General features: G+C 61.7%; 1 long non-coding RNA gene across 1 annotated transcript; it reads left to right on the forward strand.

Annotated features, from left to right (window-relative positions):
* Positions 1–700: 700 nt before the first annotated feature.
* LOC122696291 lies at positions 701–14,831 on the forward strand. Its single transcript, XR_006341728.1, has 3 exons — positions 701–856; positions 4,524–4,525; positions 14,819–14,831. It is a non-coding gene; the product is annotated as an uncharacterized LOC122696291 (long non-coding RNA).
* The last annotated feature ends 932 nt before the right edge of the window (positions 14,832–15,763 follow it).

Here is a 15,763-nt window from a genome sequence, read left to right on the forward strand (position 1 = left end):
CCGTGCTCCCACCCGGGGCCTTCCCTCTGCCCTACCGGGGACCCAGGCCCTCCCTGTGATGGACCAGGGAGGTCACTGACGTCACAGAGGACAGTCGGCCCCCGGGGATAGGGGGGGCGAATGGAGGCCCGCAGACTGCGCCACCGGGATCAGACCACGGCGCCAGCCGATGCGGCGCTCTGGGAGACTGGGGCAGGACATCGGGTCGCCGCCGCCAAGCCCTAGATACGGGGTCAAGAGCGCAGGCCTCGCCCCTCGCCGGGGCAACTGGGCAAACCCTGCCTCCCCCCGCTTGCCCCCGCCTCGATTCTCTTCTGCAAACTGGGGAGGGAGGGAGTTGCCGCTGTGCGGCTCGTTGCACCAAGCTTGCGCCTCACCCGGCCGCACTCCTGGCCCGTTCGTGGGCTCTTGGCAGCAGCCGATGGCCAGGCCGCCAGCCAGCCAGCCAGGCCGCGGGGACAGCTCCGCAGAAACCCCCACGAGTGGGCTGCGGGAGGCCGCAGCGGCGTCGCCAGCCTGCGCATGCGCGGGCCGCGCCGCCTGCCGGAACTGTAGTCCATCCCTGGGGGGCGGCAGGTGGCACCGAGCGAGGAGGAGCGGAGCGCGGCGCCTACATTTCCCAGGGTGCATCCGGTATGGGGGCGGGGATGGGGCGGGGCCTCCGGGCGGGCGGGGCGGGGATTCGGGTCTGGGGCGGGGTCTGTGGGGCGGGGCTGGCGCGCCGAGGGGCTGCGGCGGAGCTGCGGGCGGGCGGGCGGCCCATCCCGCCTGCAGGCGCTGCACCTGCGGACACGAGCGTCCGGCTGCCGCCCCGCCCCGGCGACCCGACTCCAAGCTGCCGCTGAGATGAGCGCGGGTGAGTGTGCGGGGAACCGGGGCCTCTCCGAACTGGATCGCGGCGCCGCCAGGGCTGGGGTGGCTGCACCTGCAGACGGGAAACCGCCCCGCGGCTGCCGCCGACTTGCGCTCCAGGGTCTGCAGTGTGGCAGGTCAGGCGCGCCCCCCATCGCCCGCCCTGTCCCTGCGCCCGAGGGGCCGGGAACCCCTTTCACCGAGCGCCGCACCGCCTGGCTGCGCTGGGCTGCCTGGACTGCGCCGCTCCTTTGCTTTTCTCCCCGGCGTGCGGGGTCGCAGCAGGGTCCGGGCGAAGGGCGCGCGGCCGCCGTAGACCCTGCGGCGGAGAGGTGTGTGACACGGGTCGGGGGGTGGGGAGGGCTTGGCGGCAGGGGGCCGCCGCCCCTGTGTGACTCCCGCAGCGCCTTGGTGGGTAGGTGGGTTGGGGAGGGGCATCAGGTCGACCCCCGCCCCCCCCCCCGCCGGCGCCCTGGGCTCGCCCAGCGCAGACTTGGGGGCGCGGAACCGCAGTTTGTGTGCAGCCCTCCGCGATGCGCGCGCGTGCTCTCTCCGGCCCCTCGTCCCCTCCACTGCGTACCCAGGCTGCTGCCTCTGGGGCCGCACCCGCAGGGTCTGACAGCCTCTGTGCGGCGCTGGAAAAATCCCACGTCACCACCACCTAGTGCGCTGGGGGAAACTGAGGCCTACCGCTGGGGGCCTTGGCTCCTGGAGAGACTCTGAAGTGACCAGAGCCCCGTTTTGAGAGCCTTCTGGGGACCCAGCCCTGGCTGGAGGGCTTGTCCCTACATTCCCTGGCAGGGAGAGGCCATCACCCCATTTTCCAGGGTGCGACCGAGCCTCACCAGGCTTGAGTCACTTGCTCAGGTCTTGCAGTGGGGCTGGGTTTTGAAGCTGGTGCTTCCTGATTCCTGTGTCCTGCCTTGAGTCCGTCTCCCCGAAGACTACATTATGGACCCCCGGCCACCCCGCAGAAACCAGAGGAGACAGCTGTTTCTCCCTGAGGGGCGGGAGGGTAGGGAAACAAACAGGACTGTGGAGGGAGTATGCCTTTAGGGACCATTTCCTGTCTGCTGTCTGCTTGGAACCTGTGTTTCCCCGGGAGCACCCCCCAAGGGGAGTCTATCCCCTCCCCCTCCTAGTTGAGGAAGGAGGGACCACACGGGCAGTGGGAGTTGGGAGAGAAGCTGAGAGCAAATGGCAGGCTGGAGGAGGCAGACTTCTCTAGAAGAGGATTTCTGAAATGGCCAACCTGTTCTTTGGAGGTGGCTGGGGAACAGGGCACCCCGCCTTGGCAGAGCCTCCAGACACATTTATCTAATGGTAGGTGGGGGGGAGGTAATGGCAGGGTGCACCAGGTAATTTTAGGCTCTCCCCAACCGTAATTGATCCCTCCGATCTCTCCTGTAATCAGGGGGAGCCCTGGAAGGAACCATGGCATTTCCCCCCTCATTTGTGGTTGTCCTGGGAGCAGGGGTAGGTGGTCACCAGGGGTCCTGGGGGGATCAGAGGGCAAGGAGACTGGGGTTTGAATCATAGTGTCCACCTGCTGGTCTTGGACACAGCGTGACCGCTTCTTGAGCTTGGCTTCCTGAAAGCAGTATCGTTGCCCCCGTGGAAAGGATGAGGTAATAGCGGAAACCCCGCATCTAGTAGGTCCTCCCTCAGGGGCTCGTGTGGGTCAGTAAACTTCAGCCTCTCTGAGTCAGCGCAGCCCCTTGGGACTGGCCGTGGGCACACTGACCCGCCACCTGTCGCTCATGGCCCGGCGCGTGACCTGCACAGCAGTGAAATTTTCACCCACAGCCATGATGGGAGAGAGCAGACGGTGGTCCCTGGCGCCGCGTACCTAGGCTCTTGTGGCCACTGTGCGCATCTGGAAGGCCAGGGGCTTCCCTCGTCCACAAGGGCAGGTCCCCTGACGGCCCTTCCCAGGGAAGGCTGGCATCATCCCAGAGCTGGGCGCCAGCAGGCGTGGCTGGGAGCACGTGGTCCAGTCTCCAGTGGCCCAGACCAGCCGACGGTCGGAGCCTGAGGGGACCTGAACGCCGGCCCCGGGAGGGAGGCTCCCCTTTATGCTGTGCCGGCTGCGGGCGTGTCTTCCTTCAGTCTGATCACTCAGGGCACCTTTGAGGGGGCTCTGGGGTGGCCTCCAGGCCCCGTGCCTACTTGCTTTGTTTTGCATTCATTTCAGTGTTCAGGGGGATGAGGAAGCAGCGCGGTGAGGCGGGAGGAGCTGGCGTTTCGCGTCAGATAAGCCTGACCGAGCGCGCGAGCTGTGTTCTGTTTGCAGTCACCGTGCCCTGCTTTCCCCGCCGTGTGGAGGGAGCCCCTCCGGCTCTGCGCGCACTGCTGGCCACACCCGGGCTCTCCTAGCCACTGTGCGCATCTGGCAGGTCGGGGACTTCCTTCGTCCACGAGGGCAGGTCCCCTGACGGCCCTCTCCAGGGAAGGCTGGCATCATCCCGGAGCCCAGGTGGGGCCCAGGAGACAACGGTGAGCCTGGTGATGGTCTTCTAGCGTCCCAGTCCGTGTGGTCACGGGGGCAGGGCAAGGTGGGGCAGAGGGACAAGCCTGAGCCCAGAGGGGCTCCAGAGCCAACCCTGCCACCTCTGGGCACCGGGTCTGTGCTCTCTTGGTGCCTGTGTGTCCTGCCCGGGCGGCTGCAGGTCTGGTGGGCAGGATTCTCCCAGGTGAGTTTCATGGGGGGCAGGCGTTGCATTAGTCTGCCAGGGCTGCCGTAACAAGGTTCCCACTGACCATGCAGCTTAAACAACAGAATTGTATCTTCTCACACTTCTGGAGACTGGATGGAAGTCTGAGATCGAGGCGTGGGCAGGGTTGGTTTCTTGAGGCTTCTCGCCTCATCGTGTAAGTGGCCGTTCCCTCCCTGTGTCCTCAGATGCTCTCTCCTCTCTGTGTCTGTGTCCTTCTCTCTTCCTAAAAGGACACCAGTCATACTGGATTATGGATTTGCGGGACGGATGCAGTTCAGCCCAGAAGGGGAGGGCAGGGCCAGGCGGAAAGCTGGGTGGCAGCTCAGCTGTCTTCTTTTCCTGTGGCTGATGGGTTAGCAATGCAGAGCTGGAAGGGGCCTGGGGGATGCTCCAGTCCTAGCCCACCCACCCACACAGAGGGGAAACCGAGCCCCGGGGAAGGAAAGGCGGCCACGAGAGGGTGCGGTAGACGCAGAGCCCGAGCCCCAGTCCTCTGCTCCGGTTGGTGCGGCCCCGGCATTTGAAACAGAGAAACATGTTTCTAATCTGAGTCGGGGCTGGTTCACCACGGCATCCCAAACAGCAGCAGAAAGTCAGAAACCTGCTGCGTGTATGTGGTGGGGAGTGACGGGACATGGGCTGTGGGTCCTTCGTCCGGTCCTTCATCCGTGGGTCCTTCGTCCGGTCCCTCATCCGTGGGTCCTTCGTCCGGTCCCTCATCCATAGGTTCGTCTGGTCCTTCATCCGTGGGGCTTAGATGTTTCCTAAGCCCCTGCTGTGTGCCCAGCACCGCCCCAGGCCCGGGGCTCAGCTGTAGACCAGAGCAAGCGACATCGTGTCTTCCTGGGGGAGGGGGCTGGCGAGAACATTCTAGTTACTTGTGTGACTGGAGTTTCTCACGTTAGGAGAAAGTGCTTAAGAAAAGCTTCATTTAGAAAACAGCTGAGGACACAGTGGTGCGTCCTATGTGACCTCCGCGCTATGAAACAGTGCAGGGAGCAGACCAGAAGGAAATCGTGACGTCCAGGGCGTGCCCCCTCTGTTGGAGGCGGCGAAAGAGCTAGTGCTCCCCGCCCCCCGCCACCCCCCCCCGCCATCTTTACGCTTCCTGTCACCTTCCCCGGTTTTGTTTTTTTCATCGTGTGTGCTTGCCTTTTGCAATGAGGAATCAACAAGAAGGGTGTTGGTTCCGGGTCTAGGGTGGACGTGTGCTGCTTCCAAAGCCCATGACTTTGTGACAGGTTGGGCAATTCCATCCACAGGGGCCACTCCTTTGCTCGAATGGAGGTCTCCCAGTTGGCAGCACACGGATCTTAACACACGTGCCCAGTTTCCATGGGTGACAGCATCTGACGTAGGTGTAGCTGAAGACAAATCATCCTGACCCAGAAATTCATCTGAAATTGCACCTGAACAGGATGGTCATTGCCCCAGAACCGGCAGCTCTTGGACAGCCCTGGAATCCTCATCTCCAAACTGTTGGTCCTTCGAATCCATGGTCACTTCCTAACCCGCCACCTGAGGTGCTTCGATTCTTTCTAGTTTCTGTCCAATGAAGTGGTTTGGGGGCAGTCGGCATATTCTCTGGACCCAAATCCTGACTTGGGTGAACTCTTGGAAAGCCCAGTCTTACTGTCTCAGCGAAGGGAGTGTGACCCACACCCTGGACAAGTCGTTGGTCAGACACCCTGACCCTCCGGAGCGTCTGCTGTCTTGTGTGAGAGCTGTGAGCCGGCTAGAGGGAGTCGGCAAGTCTGGTGGTGCAGGGAGCCGGCAGGGTGGGGTGGAGCCTCTGGGAGGGGTCTGTCCTGCTGGTGGGCCTCAGGGCCAGGCCAGCTGTCGTGACCCTGAGCTGCCCCGTGGGTGCCCAACTCTGGTCCCTGGGTCGGACGGCCCCTGTGCTGCAGACACGGGCTCTTCCAGGCTCGGGTTCCAGCTCTGCCACCTGCTAGCATGGGATCCTCGGACCTCTCAGAGCCTCTGATGCTACCTCTTCTGGGGTCTCCATAGGGACCGAGGGTCCCAAGTGCCTGGTATGTGGGAGAGGCTCAGTTCAGTTCAGTCGCTCAGTCATGTCTGACTCTTTGCGACCCTATGGACTGCAGCACGCCAGGCCTCCCTGTCCATCACCAACTCCCATAGCTTACCCGTACTCATGTCCATTGAGTCAGTGATGCCATCCAACCAGCTCATCCTCTGTCATCCCCTTCTTCCGCCTTCGATCTTTCCCAGCATCAGGGTCTTTTCCAATGAGTCAGTTCTTCTTATTGGGTGGCCAAAATATTGGTGCTTCAACTTCAGTATCAATCTTCCCAATGAATATTTAGGACTGATTTCCTTTAGGATGGACTGGTTTGATCTCCTTGCAGTCCAAGAGACTCTCAAGAGTCTTCTCCAGCACCACAGTTCAAAAGCATCAATTCTTTGGCGCGCAGCCTTCTTTATGGTCCAACTCTCACATCCATACATGACTACTGGAAAAACCATAGCCTTGACTAGATGGACCTTTGTTGGCAAAGTAATGTCTCTGCTTTTTAATATGCTGTCTAGGTTGGTCATAACCTTCCATCCAAGGAGTAAGCGTCTTTTAATTTCTCAGCTGCTGGAGAGGCTGGAGAAGCAGATAAAATAGTTGGGACAGGAAAGCTCGGGTTGGTGTTCAGATGGCGGCTCATGTTTCCTGGTGATCGTGTGGTCTCGCGAGCTGCTGCGGGCCCGAGTCAGAGGGGTGCCAACCTGCTGGGCTGCCTCTGGCCGCTCAGACGCAGGGCAGAGCAACCCGAGTGTCGCGTGTTTGTTTACCCGGGGATGTTTCCATCGCCAAGGTCTCTTGGGTGTCAGGCAGCAGCCTGCTTCAGTGTCAGGGTGTCGCCGCTCGTGGGGCCCCCCTCTCGGGCCCTGCTCCGCCAAGGGCTTCTCAGGGCTCCTCAGGGTCGCCGGGGTGTCCCCGCCTATAGATGGGGAGGTGGACGCCCAGGAGGGCGCCGGGCATCACATCCCACCACTGGTGAACGACAGAGCTGGATTTGAATCCTGTGTGTCCAGCTGGCGGGAGGGCGCTGTCTGTCTGTCCCTCTGTATGCATTAGGGGCTGCAACGGTGACTTTGTGACGTGTGGCTGAGTGTTTGGGGTGGGTGAGGCTGAGTGTTTGGGGTGGGTGAGGCTTCGTCCCCTGGGGGCCTCACGATGACGCTTGCTGGTGACAGCGTGGGGCGGGGACTCACAGCCGATGTCCTCACCTGAGCCGAGGAGCCTGGCCCCGTTCCGAGGTGTGGCGCCTGCCGTTGTAGCTGGGAAGGCAGAGCCAGCCCCAGCCCAGCCCTGTCTGCTCCTGAGGACTTGCCCTGTGCCTCCAATGTGCTCCTGTCCAGGGTCATGGCTCAGCCCCAGGGATCCACCCGGGGATGGACCGCTCAGACCGGGAGAGGGTCACCGCGTGGAGTCCACACGCCTCCCTGTAACCTTGACCCCTGGCCCTCGCTGTCCCCTCTGCCGGGTCCTTGGGGTCTCCTGGAGCTGACCGCTCCTGATGGAGGGGGCACTCACGGCCGTCCCAGGCTTCTCCAGCTCCAGCCCCGCCGGCATCAACCGTCCCGTTAGTGTCTGAGCTCCCCGGACTCTCGGGCCCACCTGCCGGACCTCTCTGTGACCTTGGGCCAGCTGACTTCCCTCTCTGGGCCTCAGTGTACCTGTCTGAAAACACGAGGGCCACCGCCATCCTCAGAGGTGTGACCTGCTTTCTGCTGACAACCCGCCCCCCTCCCCCCACTGCAGTGGGGAGATCGTCTGGGTTTGAGGCTCAGCCTTCGTCCGTTCAGGGAAACACACGGTGTGAGCCATAAGTCTCGGATCACCCTTCTGGGCCCCGTGGACCTCATCTGACGGTTTCATGGCAGGAAGCACGTTGCCCTTCACGCCGAGGGGGCCTGGTTAAGGGCCTTTCTCTGCAGCCTGCCAGGGAAGCCACCTCTGTGGACATCTGCCTGGTACCCAAGCCAGCAGAGCAGCTGAGTCCGAGTCCCGGGGAAGACCTGGGGAGGGGAGGTGTGCTCTGACCTCTGCCGGCGTCTCCTACCCTGGGCGGGGGTGGGAGGCTTCCAGGCTAGTGGGGAGCCAGACCCAGGCTGAATCAATTCCGTTGCAAAGTGATATATTGGGGGTTTCATGCGCCATGTTGCCTTGGCTGGAGATTTCTAAGCAACAAGGGAGGTGGTCTTGATTGATGCCTCGAGGGCTCTGGGGTCAGAACACCTGAGTCCCAGTCCTAACTGTCACCTGCTAGAGTGTCCCGGCCACCAGGTTGCACAGGTCCCCCTCTTTGCCTCGGTTTCCCCACCTCCCAGGTGGAGGTAATAGCACCTGCTTTTCAGGACTGACCGTGGGCTTTGGGGCCAGGGGCCTGGGGTGGGTTTTTTTTTTTGTCACAGCCAGACATGCTGTCCCAGGGCTTGAGGCAAAGCCTGCAAGGTCCGCCGGGCATCGGCTGGCACGGCCTCCGGTCCGCGGCACTTCCTCTGTTGCTGGTTCTCTTGCCTGCGCTGCCCAGCCCACCCGACGCTGTTTTACAGTCCCTGCCCGGTGCCGGGGTCAAGAGAAGCCCAGTCCCCCGAGAGCGGCCCTCCTGGGTTCTGAGCGGCGCTTTGGATGTCAGCCCCGACTCAGTCCTGCAGGGCTGTCCTCACCGCACACACAGGGCCTCCACCCGGCCCCTGCACAAAGCGGGTATGCTGGGTGGCCTGTTTCTTCATAACAGAACGAGGGGTTTGACAGATCGGGCCACCCGACTCCAGCCAGCGCCCAGTGGCCCCGCTCTGCACACCTGCTGGCTGAGCCGAGTGGATCCCCCCTCCCGAATCCGCACAGACTGCCTCAATTCAGGGCTCCGTGAACAGCCTCCAATGGAGGTCGGGTGCTAGATGGAGCTCGGGTCCCCGCTTCATGCCCACCCCCCCCACCCTCATCCCGGTTGAGGACTCAGGGTCAGGCCTTTCTGACCTGCTGCTCTGACCTCCTGCTTCTGCTTAGATGTCAGGGGCCCGAGGATCTTGCTGGAAAATGGCATCTCCAAGGCCCCGGTTAGCGCTGCAGTTGGGCGTGAAGTTCCAAGAAGGAGGAATTATAAGGACCACCCCGTGGCCCCCCCATCAGTTTGGCGACCGAGTGTCAAATGTTCCCGGGGGCCCACCCCCACCTTTTGTTCTGAGTGACTAGGCTGAGGCTGCAGGCGGTTTACCTGGGAGGGGGTCCCAGGAAGCACAAGGGTGAGGGCTGGGGCGTGGAGGCGGGGAAGAGCCATGGGGCATTTGGATGGGTGGGTGGCCGCTGTGGGCTGTGGGGGCTCAGTCCTGCTCGGGGACCGTGCAGAACGCTCCTAAGCACCAGCAGGACCCTGGGGCCTTCGTCGTCCTGGACTTGGGGGAGTGGCTGGTCCTGGGATCGTGACCCCCCCACCAACACACATTGCACGGTGTGACTGCCACAGCCACGCAGGGGAGCCCAGGGGCGGGGTGAGGGCGGGTATCACGCCACAGCACCCACAGAGGGCCCACGGGCTCAGATACGGGCCAGCATCAGCCTGACTGGGGCCACCGCTGTTCCCAGCCTCAATCCCGTCGGGGCCACCTCTGATCCCCGCCATCGGCAGCCCCTCGAGGGCTCAGGGCTGTTCTAGAATGCCTGTTTACTTGGTTTATTGAGCACCTACTGTGCACATTTGAAAAGGCCCTGATGCTGGGAAGGATTGAAGGCAGGAGGAGAAGGGAATGACAGAGGGTGAGATGGTTGGATGGCCTCACTGACTCAATGGACATGAGTTTGAGTAGGCTCCGGGAGTTGGTGATGGACAGGGAGGCCTGGTATGCTGTGGTCCATGGGGTCACAAAGAGTCGGACACAACTGAGCGACTGAACTGTGCACAGAGCACTGTCCTCGCTAGTGATTCCCCCAAACGCTTGTGTTTTCTCCTGCCACCTTCTCTCCCCCTCCCCACCCCCTGGTGCTGGAATTCCTCCTCCCAGAACCCAGAAGGTCCAAGACCCTTGCCTCCATCCTCAGGACCAGTGAACCAGAGCTGGAGCCGGGGACTCCAGGAGAAGCCGTGTGCCTGCTCCCAGCTGCCGTGTGACCTGTAGGTGGGCACTCCCCCTCTCTGAGTTGCTTCATCTCTGAGCAACGGCCCCCAAGGATGCCCCTGGCCTCCTCCCCAGACAGGGGGGATATGTTACACACATGGCAAAAGTGACCTTGAGGATGGGATTAAAGGGATCTTGCAGTTGGGGGGTGGTACTCACGGGGGGCCCATGCTGTCTCGAGGAGCCTCCGAGGGAGGAGGCAGGAGGGCCAGAGAAGAGGGGAGGCGGTGGCAGACGCAGAGGTCGGAGAGGAGACGGGGTGCGGCATGGCTGGCTTTGAAGATGCAGGAAGGGCTGCCTCAGTCTGCAAGCTAAAGGGCTTCTGCAGCCACTATGTGACTTGGTGTCACACACAGTGGGGGCCGCCTGCCTCCCGGGGGGTCTACTGAGCACCCACGAGGGGTAGTGAGAGGCAGCGTCACGGGGAGAGTGCAGTCTGACACCCCCAGAGTGCAGGGACGCGGGGCGGCGAGGCTGAGCCGGACCCGGATGCTCTCGTGGGAGAGGTGGCCGGCAGGTGCAGGGGCGGACCGTCCAGGGTGGCTGAAATGAGCCAGCCACCCAGGATGGGCCGGGGTGGGCAGCGAGGGGGCCGTCGGGCCGAGCCAGGACCCGGCCAGCCCCTTCCTGCTGCTGCTCTGGCTGTGGCCACGCCGACCCCGTGACACGCGTCTCCCGGCCGCCCCCATCCCTCCGTTCTCCAAGTCTGAGCCTGGCCACTTCTGCCAAGCACTTGAGGCGTAGCTGTAGGGTGCGGGGCTACAGGCACTGGTTCCCTTGAACACACCCCTGACCTGCCTCGGAAATCAGGAAACACCATCTGTGTGCAGAAACCCAGCATCCAGCCAGGCGCCTCCCTGGCTGCCTCTGCCGGGCGCGGGGTGCGGCCCGGGCCTGGGGCACGCACGGCGCGTGAGCCGCAGGGCAGGTCTGCATGCTGAGGACCACAGGCATCCTGCCAGGACCCCCCAGGGCCGCCTCCTGCTTCCTCGGGCAGGGGTCCCCGCCAGACCTCAGCATCGCCTGCACCGCTCTTTCCCGCCAGACCCCGTCATCCCCCCGCCTCACTCTTTCCGCTCCGGCAGAGCCAGACCCCCCCAACCCCCCGCACCCGCCACGGGAGAGCTTTGCTCTGCCCTTGCCGTGGCCACCTTGTCTTCCTCAGTCAGCCCCCGTCCCCTGACCTGACCCCCCAGACTCCTTCTCTGAGGGTAGCTTGCTGGGCGGAGCACCCAGCCAGCCGGCAGCCTCTGAAAAGGAGTTGAGAGGACTTAAAATCACTGGCAACAGCTCACACACCGAGCCCTAAGCAGGCCCCTGGGGGGACACCCTGCAGCCCAGCGCAAGGTTTTCTAGGAGCTGGTGCCCAGGGAATGGGGTTGACAGAGCGGGGAGGCAGTCCCCAATACTGGGGCATCCAACAGGAGGGGGATGGCTGGCGTGAAGCTCCGTAAACCTCGGGGTTAAATAGCAGAAAGTTATTCTCTCCCAGGTCTGGAAGCCCGGGGTCCAAAATCTGTGTTACTGGGCTGAGGTCAAGTCTCGGCAGGGCGGGGCCTCCTCCGGAGGTGCTGGGGGAGTCCCCTCCCCGTCTCTCCTTGGCTGCCAGAGGCTCCCTGGCTTGTGGCCGCGTCACCCGCACCTCAAGGCCAGCCTCTCCAGCACCTTCGGACCGCCCGCCGCCCCGTCCGAGTGTGTGGCCGGGTCCCTGCCTCTGCCTCTGAGGATGCTGGCACGTGCGCTTGGGGCCTGTGACCCAGGGTGACCCTCCCATCCCAGGGTCCTTAACTGTATCCCATCTGCAAAGACCAACCATCGCATCCTTTTAACCATATGATGTCACACCCATGGGTCCTAGGGATAAGGACACAAGTATATTGGGGGGGGTGGGCATTATTCAGCTTTCCCAGGCAGCTTCTCGAACATTCTGTTTCTGAGACTGAAACCCTTTTTTTCCCTCCTTGCGGGGTCTGTAGAAGAGCTAAGGGTTAGAGAAAAGACCTCTCATGGGATAAAAATTGTGCCTCTCAAGTCAGCTGAATATAAACATCCCAGAGTCCCCACAGCTGATGGCCTCAGGGGCCTCTGTGGGTCTGTGCGGTCTCTTGGGAGCAGCTAGGCGAGATGCATTGAGCCTTAAATACGCTCATGCCTTCGGTAGAAGAAGGCGGCTCTCCGGAATCTTCTGAAGAAGCGGTCTGAAGCACAGATATGGTTGGTGCATAAAAACTCATTCACTGCAGGGGTCACAGGCTCTGCAGGGTGAATGTCCAGCCAGAGATGCTGACTCAGGAAATTACTGTCCGTCTGTGTTTCCGTAGCAGCTATTCTCCAGCTTTGAGGGCTTTGGACCCCTTCACTCAAAATTACTGAGGACCCCAAAGAGCTTTTGTTTAAGTGCATTGTATTTATTGATATTTACTGCCTTAGACAGGGCTTCCCTTGTGGCTCAGTCGTAAAGAATCTGCCTGCCAATACAGGAGATGCAGGTTCGATCCTTGGGTTGGGAAGATGCCCCTGGAGAAAGAAATGGCAGCCCACTCCAGTATTCTTGCTGGGAAATCCCATGGACAGAGGAGCCTGGTGGGGTCATGAAAGGTCGGACATGACTGAGCGACTAAACGACAAGTGTATAAGACATTAAAATGGAAAATTTTTAAGCATCTTTAATTCATTGAATAAGGAAAATAGCCCGTTGTATGTTAACTGTGAGTGTTTTCAAGAAACAGACTGGCCTTGCTTCACAGCTGTGCAAATCTCATTAACGTCTGGCTTAATGGACGGCGGCTGGAGCCTGTGTCCGGCCTGCGTTCTGTCAGTGGTGATGCCACCTGTCACGGGGCCTCGGGCAAACTCCAGCGTACATTTGGGAGGGAGAGGGAACGACGAGGGAAAATAACATCTCAGTCTTATTATGAACATGGCTTCGACCCGGCCGGCACCCTGCTTGCATCCTGAGGACCCCAGGGTTCCTAGACCACACTTGAAGCTGGTGATAAAAGATGGAGTATTATGCAGTCGTTAATACGACTGTCAAGGAGTAGTACAAGGCGTGTGTCCGCGCTGGTGATGAAGAATACGGGGTCCCCAACTTTATACAGTGTCATCTACAAAACAGGCAGAAAACGCATTGAAATGCAGGAGTTATGGGCAACTCTGCCTTTTTTTTTTCTTCTGATGCTTTGGCTGTTTTATTTTCCCAGCTTCTTCATTTTAAGGATGTGTGGGGGGGATGGGTGGGGGGCAGGCTTGTGCTCAGTACTGGTCTCAAGAGGCTTGAGTGGAGACCAGCTGTCTGAGCCCCTGGCACCAGCCGGCTCCTGCTCCAGGGATCGGACGGCGTTCTCTATTTTGGGAGGTGGACTCTCACTGTGGCACTAGGCCTTTGAGTGTCACCGACATGATGCAGGGATTGTGTGTGTGTGTGTGTGTATTCGGGATAATTTCATCCACTGTTAGAAGCAAGAGAGCAGTTTCAGTGGGCTCTGGAGCAGGTTTCACAGTGGCTGATGAGCAGTTGGGGCTGGTCTGAAACTCGGCATCCCCTGCAGAAACGCCCCACCCTGGCAGGGCTCCAGTGGAGAGCTAAATATAACCTGGGTGTGTGCTGGCAACCTCGGGCACCCCACCCCCCAGCTGGTGGCAGAGCTGAGCCCAAGGGAGCAATTGATTTGTCTAATGGAGCTCAGTGTCCGCCATTTGTGGGGCATCTGGTAACTGCGGGCGGGTGGGGAGGTTGTCCAGGCCCTGTCTGGAATGCCACAGAGCCCGGCAGGGCACGGATTCTTGCTCCCGATTTTCAGATGAGGGGGGCAACTGGACTAAGATGGGAGGCAGGACCCATGGTCACGTGGCTGGTGAGGGGGGCAGTGCTCTGAGCTGGGAGCACCCTCAATGCCCCTCCCCTCTGGGGGGCACGCGTCTCCCCCACTGGGTCTTCTGATCCGAGGACTGTAGTCACGTGTTTCCGAGGGACCTGGCCTCACCGGTGGCAGAGAAATGGTCTCAATGATCATTGTAACACCCCAGACAGCATCCCTGCCTGGGTCCTCCAGACGCTGCAAGAGTGGTCTCCGTGAGTGCCCATTCTACAGGTGGGCACACAGAGGCCAGGTGACCTTGAGAAACCCTCCCCGGGGACCCGGCTGGTGGCGGGAGCTCCTCCAGGTCCTGGGTGCTGCTGAGCTGCGTCCTCCCTCCTGCGTGAGATGTGGGTCAGCGGCTCCCCGGGCCCAGCAGGAGCCCTGCGCCGAGCACCTCCATGCGCTTGTGATTCTCCTCCACACCTCACCTGGCAGATGGTGGGTGGGGGGGGGGGGGCGGCTCGCTCCCACTCCTCCCACTGGCCCGGGGCATCACGGGACAGGATGATGTCATCACCCTTGGGGGGGGGCGGCAGGATGGGGTGACCGGTGGGGGCGGGGCAGCCTTCTGAAAGGGACTTGCAGAGAAACGATCCCTCTCTCAAAGTACAGCCCGCCACCTCCAGGATCGGCACCTCGGCGAGGACATCTCACAGGAGACTGGGGCCCTGTGGGTAATTCCTGCCCATCCCTGGCCACAGGGGGCCGCTTGCCCATGGACACCCTCCTCCCCTCACTCCCAGGCACCCTTGCAGCCTCCAGGAGACCTCAGCAGGGCTCTGCTCTGGATTTTGGGGTGATGGAGGGACAGCTGGCCTCAGCCTGCCTCCTGGGACCCCCTTAAAGCAGTCTTCAGGGAGAAGGTGGCTCCCTGGATTCCCCCACCAACGTTCCTGTTTCCTCCATGAGGACCTGCCCCTTCCCAGGGAAGGGACACTCCTCTCTCACAGGGGGCCCTCCCCACCTCCCTGGGTCTCATGAACAGGCATCCCCGGGGGAGGGGGAAGGAGGTGGTTTCACCTGAGCGTGTGGAGCTCTTGGTCAGGTGCAGAACGTGACCTTGAGGGAGTTCTTCCCTCCAAAATCTTCCAGCCTGGTAAGAAAGGAGGACAGCATGTGGGGAAGACACACCATGAGAAAAAGCACTCCCCCAGGAGGCTGTGGGGGAATGGACAGAGGGCAGGGAACTGACCTGCTGTGAAAGAGAAATCCTGGCAGACTTCCTGAAGGAGGTGATGGCCCACCACGTAGGAGTCAGAGCCGTAGGAGAAGGGAAGAGGTGAGCCTGTAGGGCGTGTGAGGAGTTTCACTCACTCCTCCACCCCATGCTAGGCCCTGGGTAAGGTGTCATCTGCCTCTCAGGCACTGTGATCCCCTGTCCGCCCTCATGGTACCTTGCATAGCGCCTCGCCGGCAGGAAGTGCTCAGTGATGATGTGGCTACAGGGGGCCGAGGAGTCACGGCATCCAGAGAGGGGACAGGGAGGGAGCATGGAGACCATAGGCACCCGGGGGTCTGCTAGACCCACCCCGCCCTGCCCCCATGACTGCAGGCTGAGCCAGGGTGCGGGTGGGGGCGTCAAGCACTCTCAGCATGTTTATCTGTGAAGGGGGGCGGGGGCAGGTTAAAGCCCCCGTGTAGGTGTGGCCAGGACTCAGGGAGCACGGGTCACTCTAAGTGGGGGGGAGGGGCGCAGAGGGGACATAGGTGCCCCGGTCGTCCATCTTCCTTGACCCCTCGTCCTCCCCGAGAGCTTGGACTCATCGAGGGCCACACCAGGCCCACGTCCTTGCAGAGGGCTTGGGGGCCTGGCAAGCTGAAACAGGAACACTGACCCTGTCCGGGGGTCTGGGTGGGGGGCGGGTGTGTGGGGAGACCACTGGGGGTCCAGGCATGGCCCCTAGTTCGGAGGCCAGGGCCCCCTCCCTGCCCTGCAGCAGGGAGGCTCATGACCTAGCGCTTGGCAGCTGACCCCATGAGCCCTTGCAGCCCAGACACAGCCCTGCGTGTCCTTTTGTTCGGGAGCAGAGACGGCTGGGGGCAGAAGAGGGATCGTCCATCCCTGCTGGGCAATGCCGGGCAGTGCCCACTGGAGGCACGGTCCAGCCAGGGAGGCAGGCCTATGAGGGGTGGGTTGCGGCAGTGGGCTTTGGTCCAGGGTAGACTGGTGAGACCCGGAGACCCAGAGAGGGTCTCAGG

This window comes from Cervus elaphus, chromosome 6 (genome assembly GCF_910594005.1).
Source record: "Cervus elaphus chromosome 6, mCerEla1.1, whole genome shotgun sequence".
Taxonomy (NCBI): Eukaryota; Metazoa; Chordata; class Mammalia; order Artiodactyla; family Cervidae; genus Cervus; species Cervus elaphus.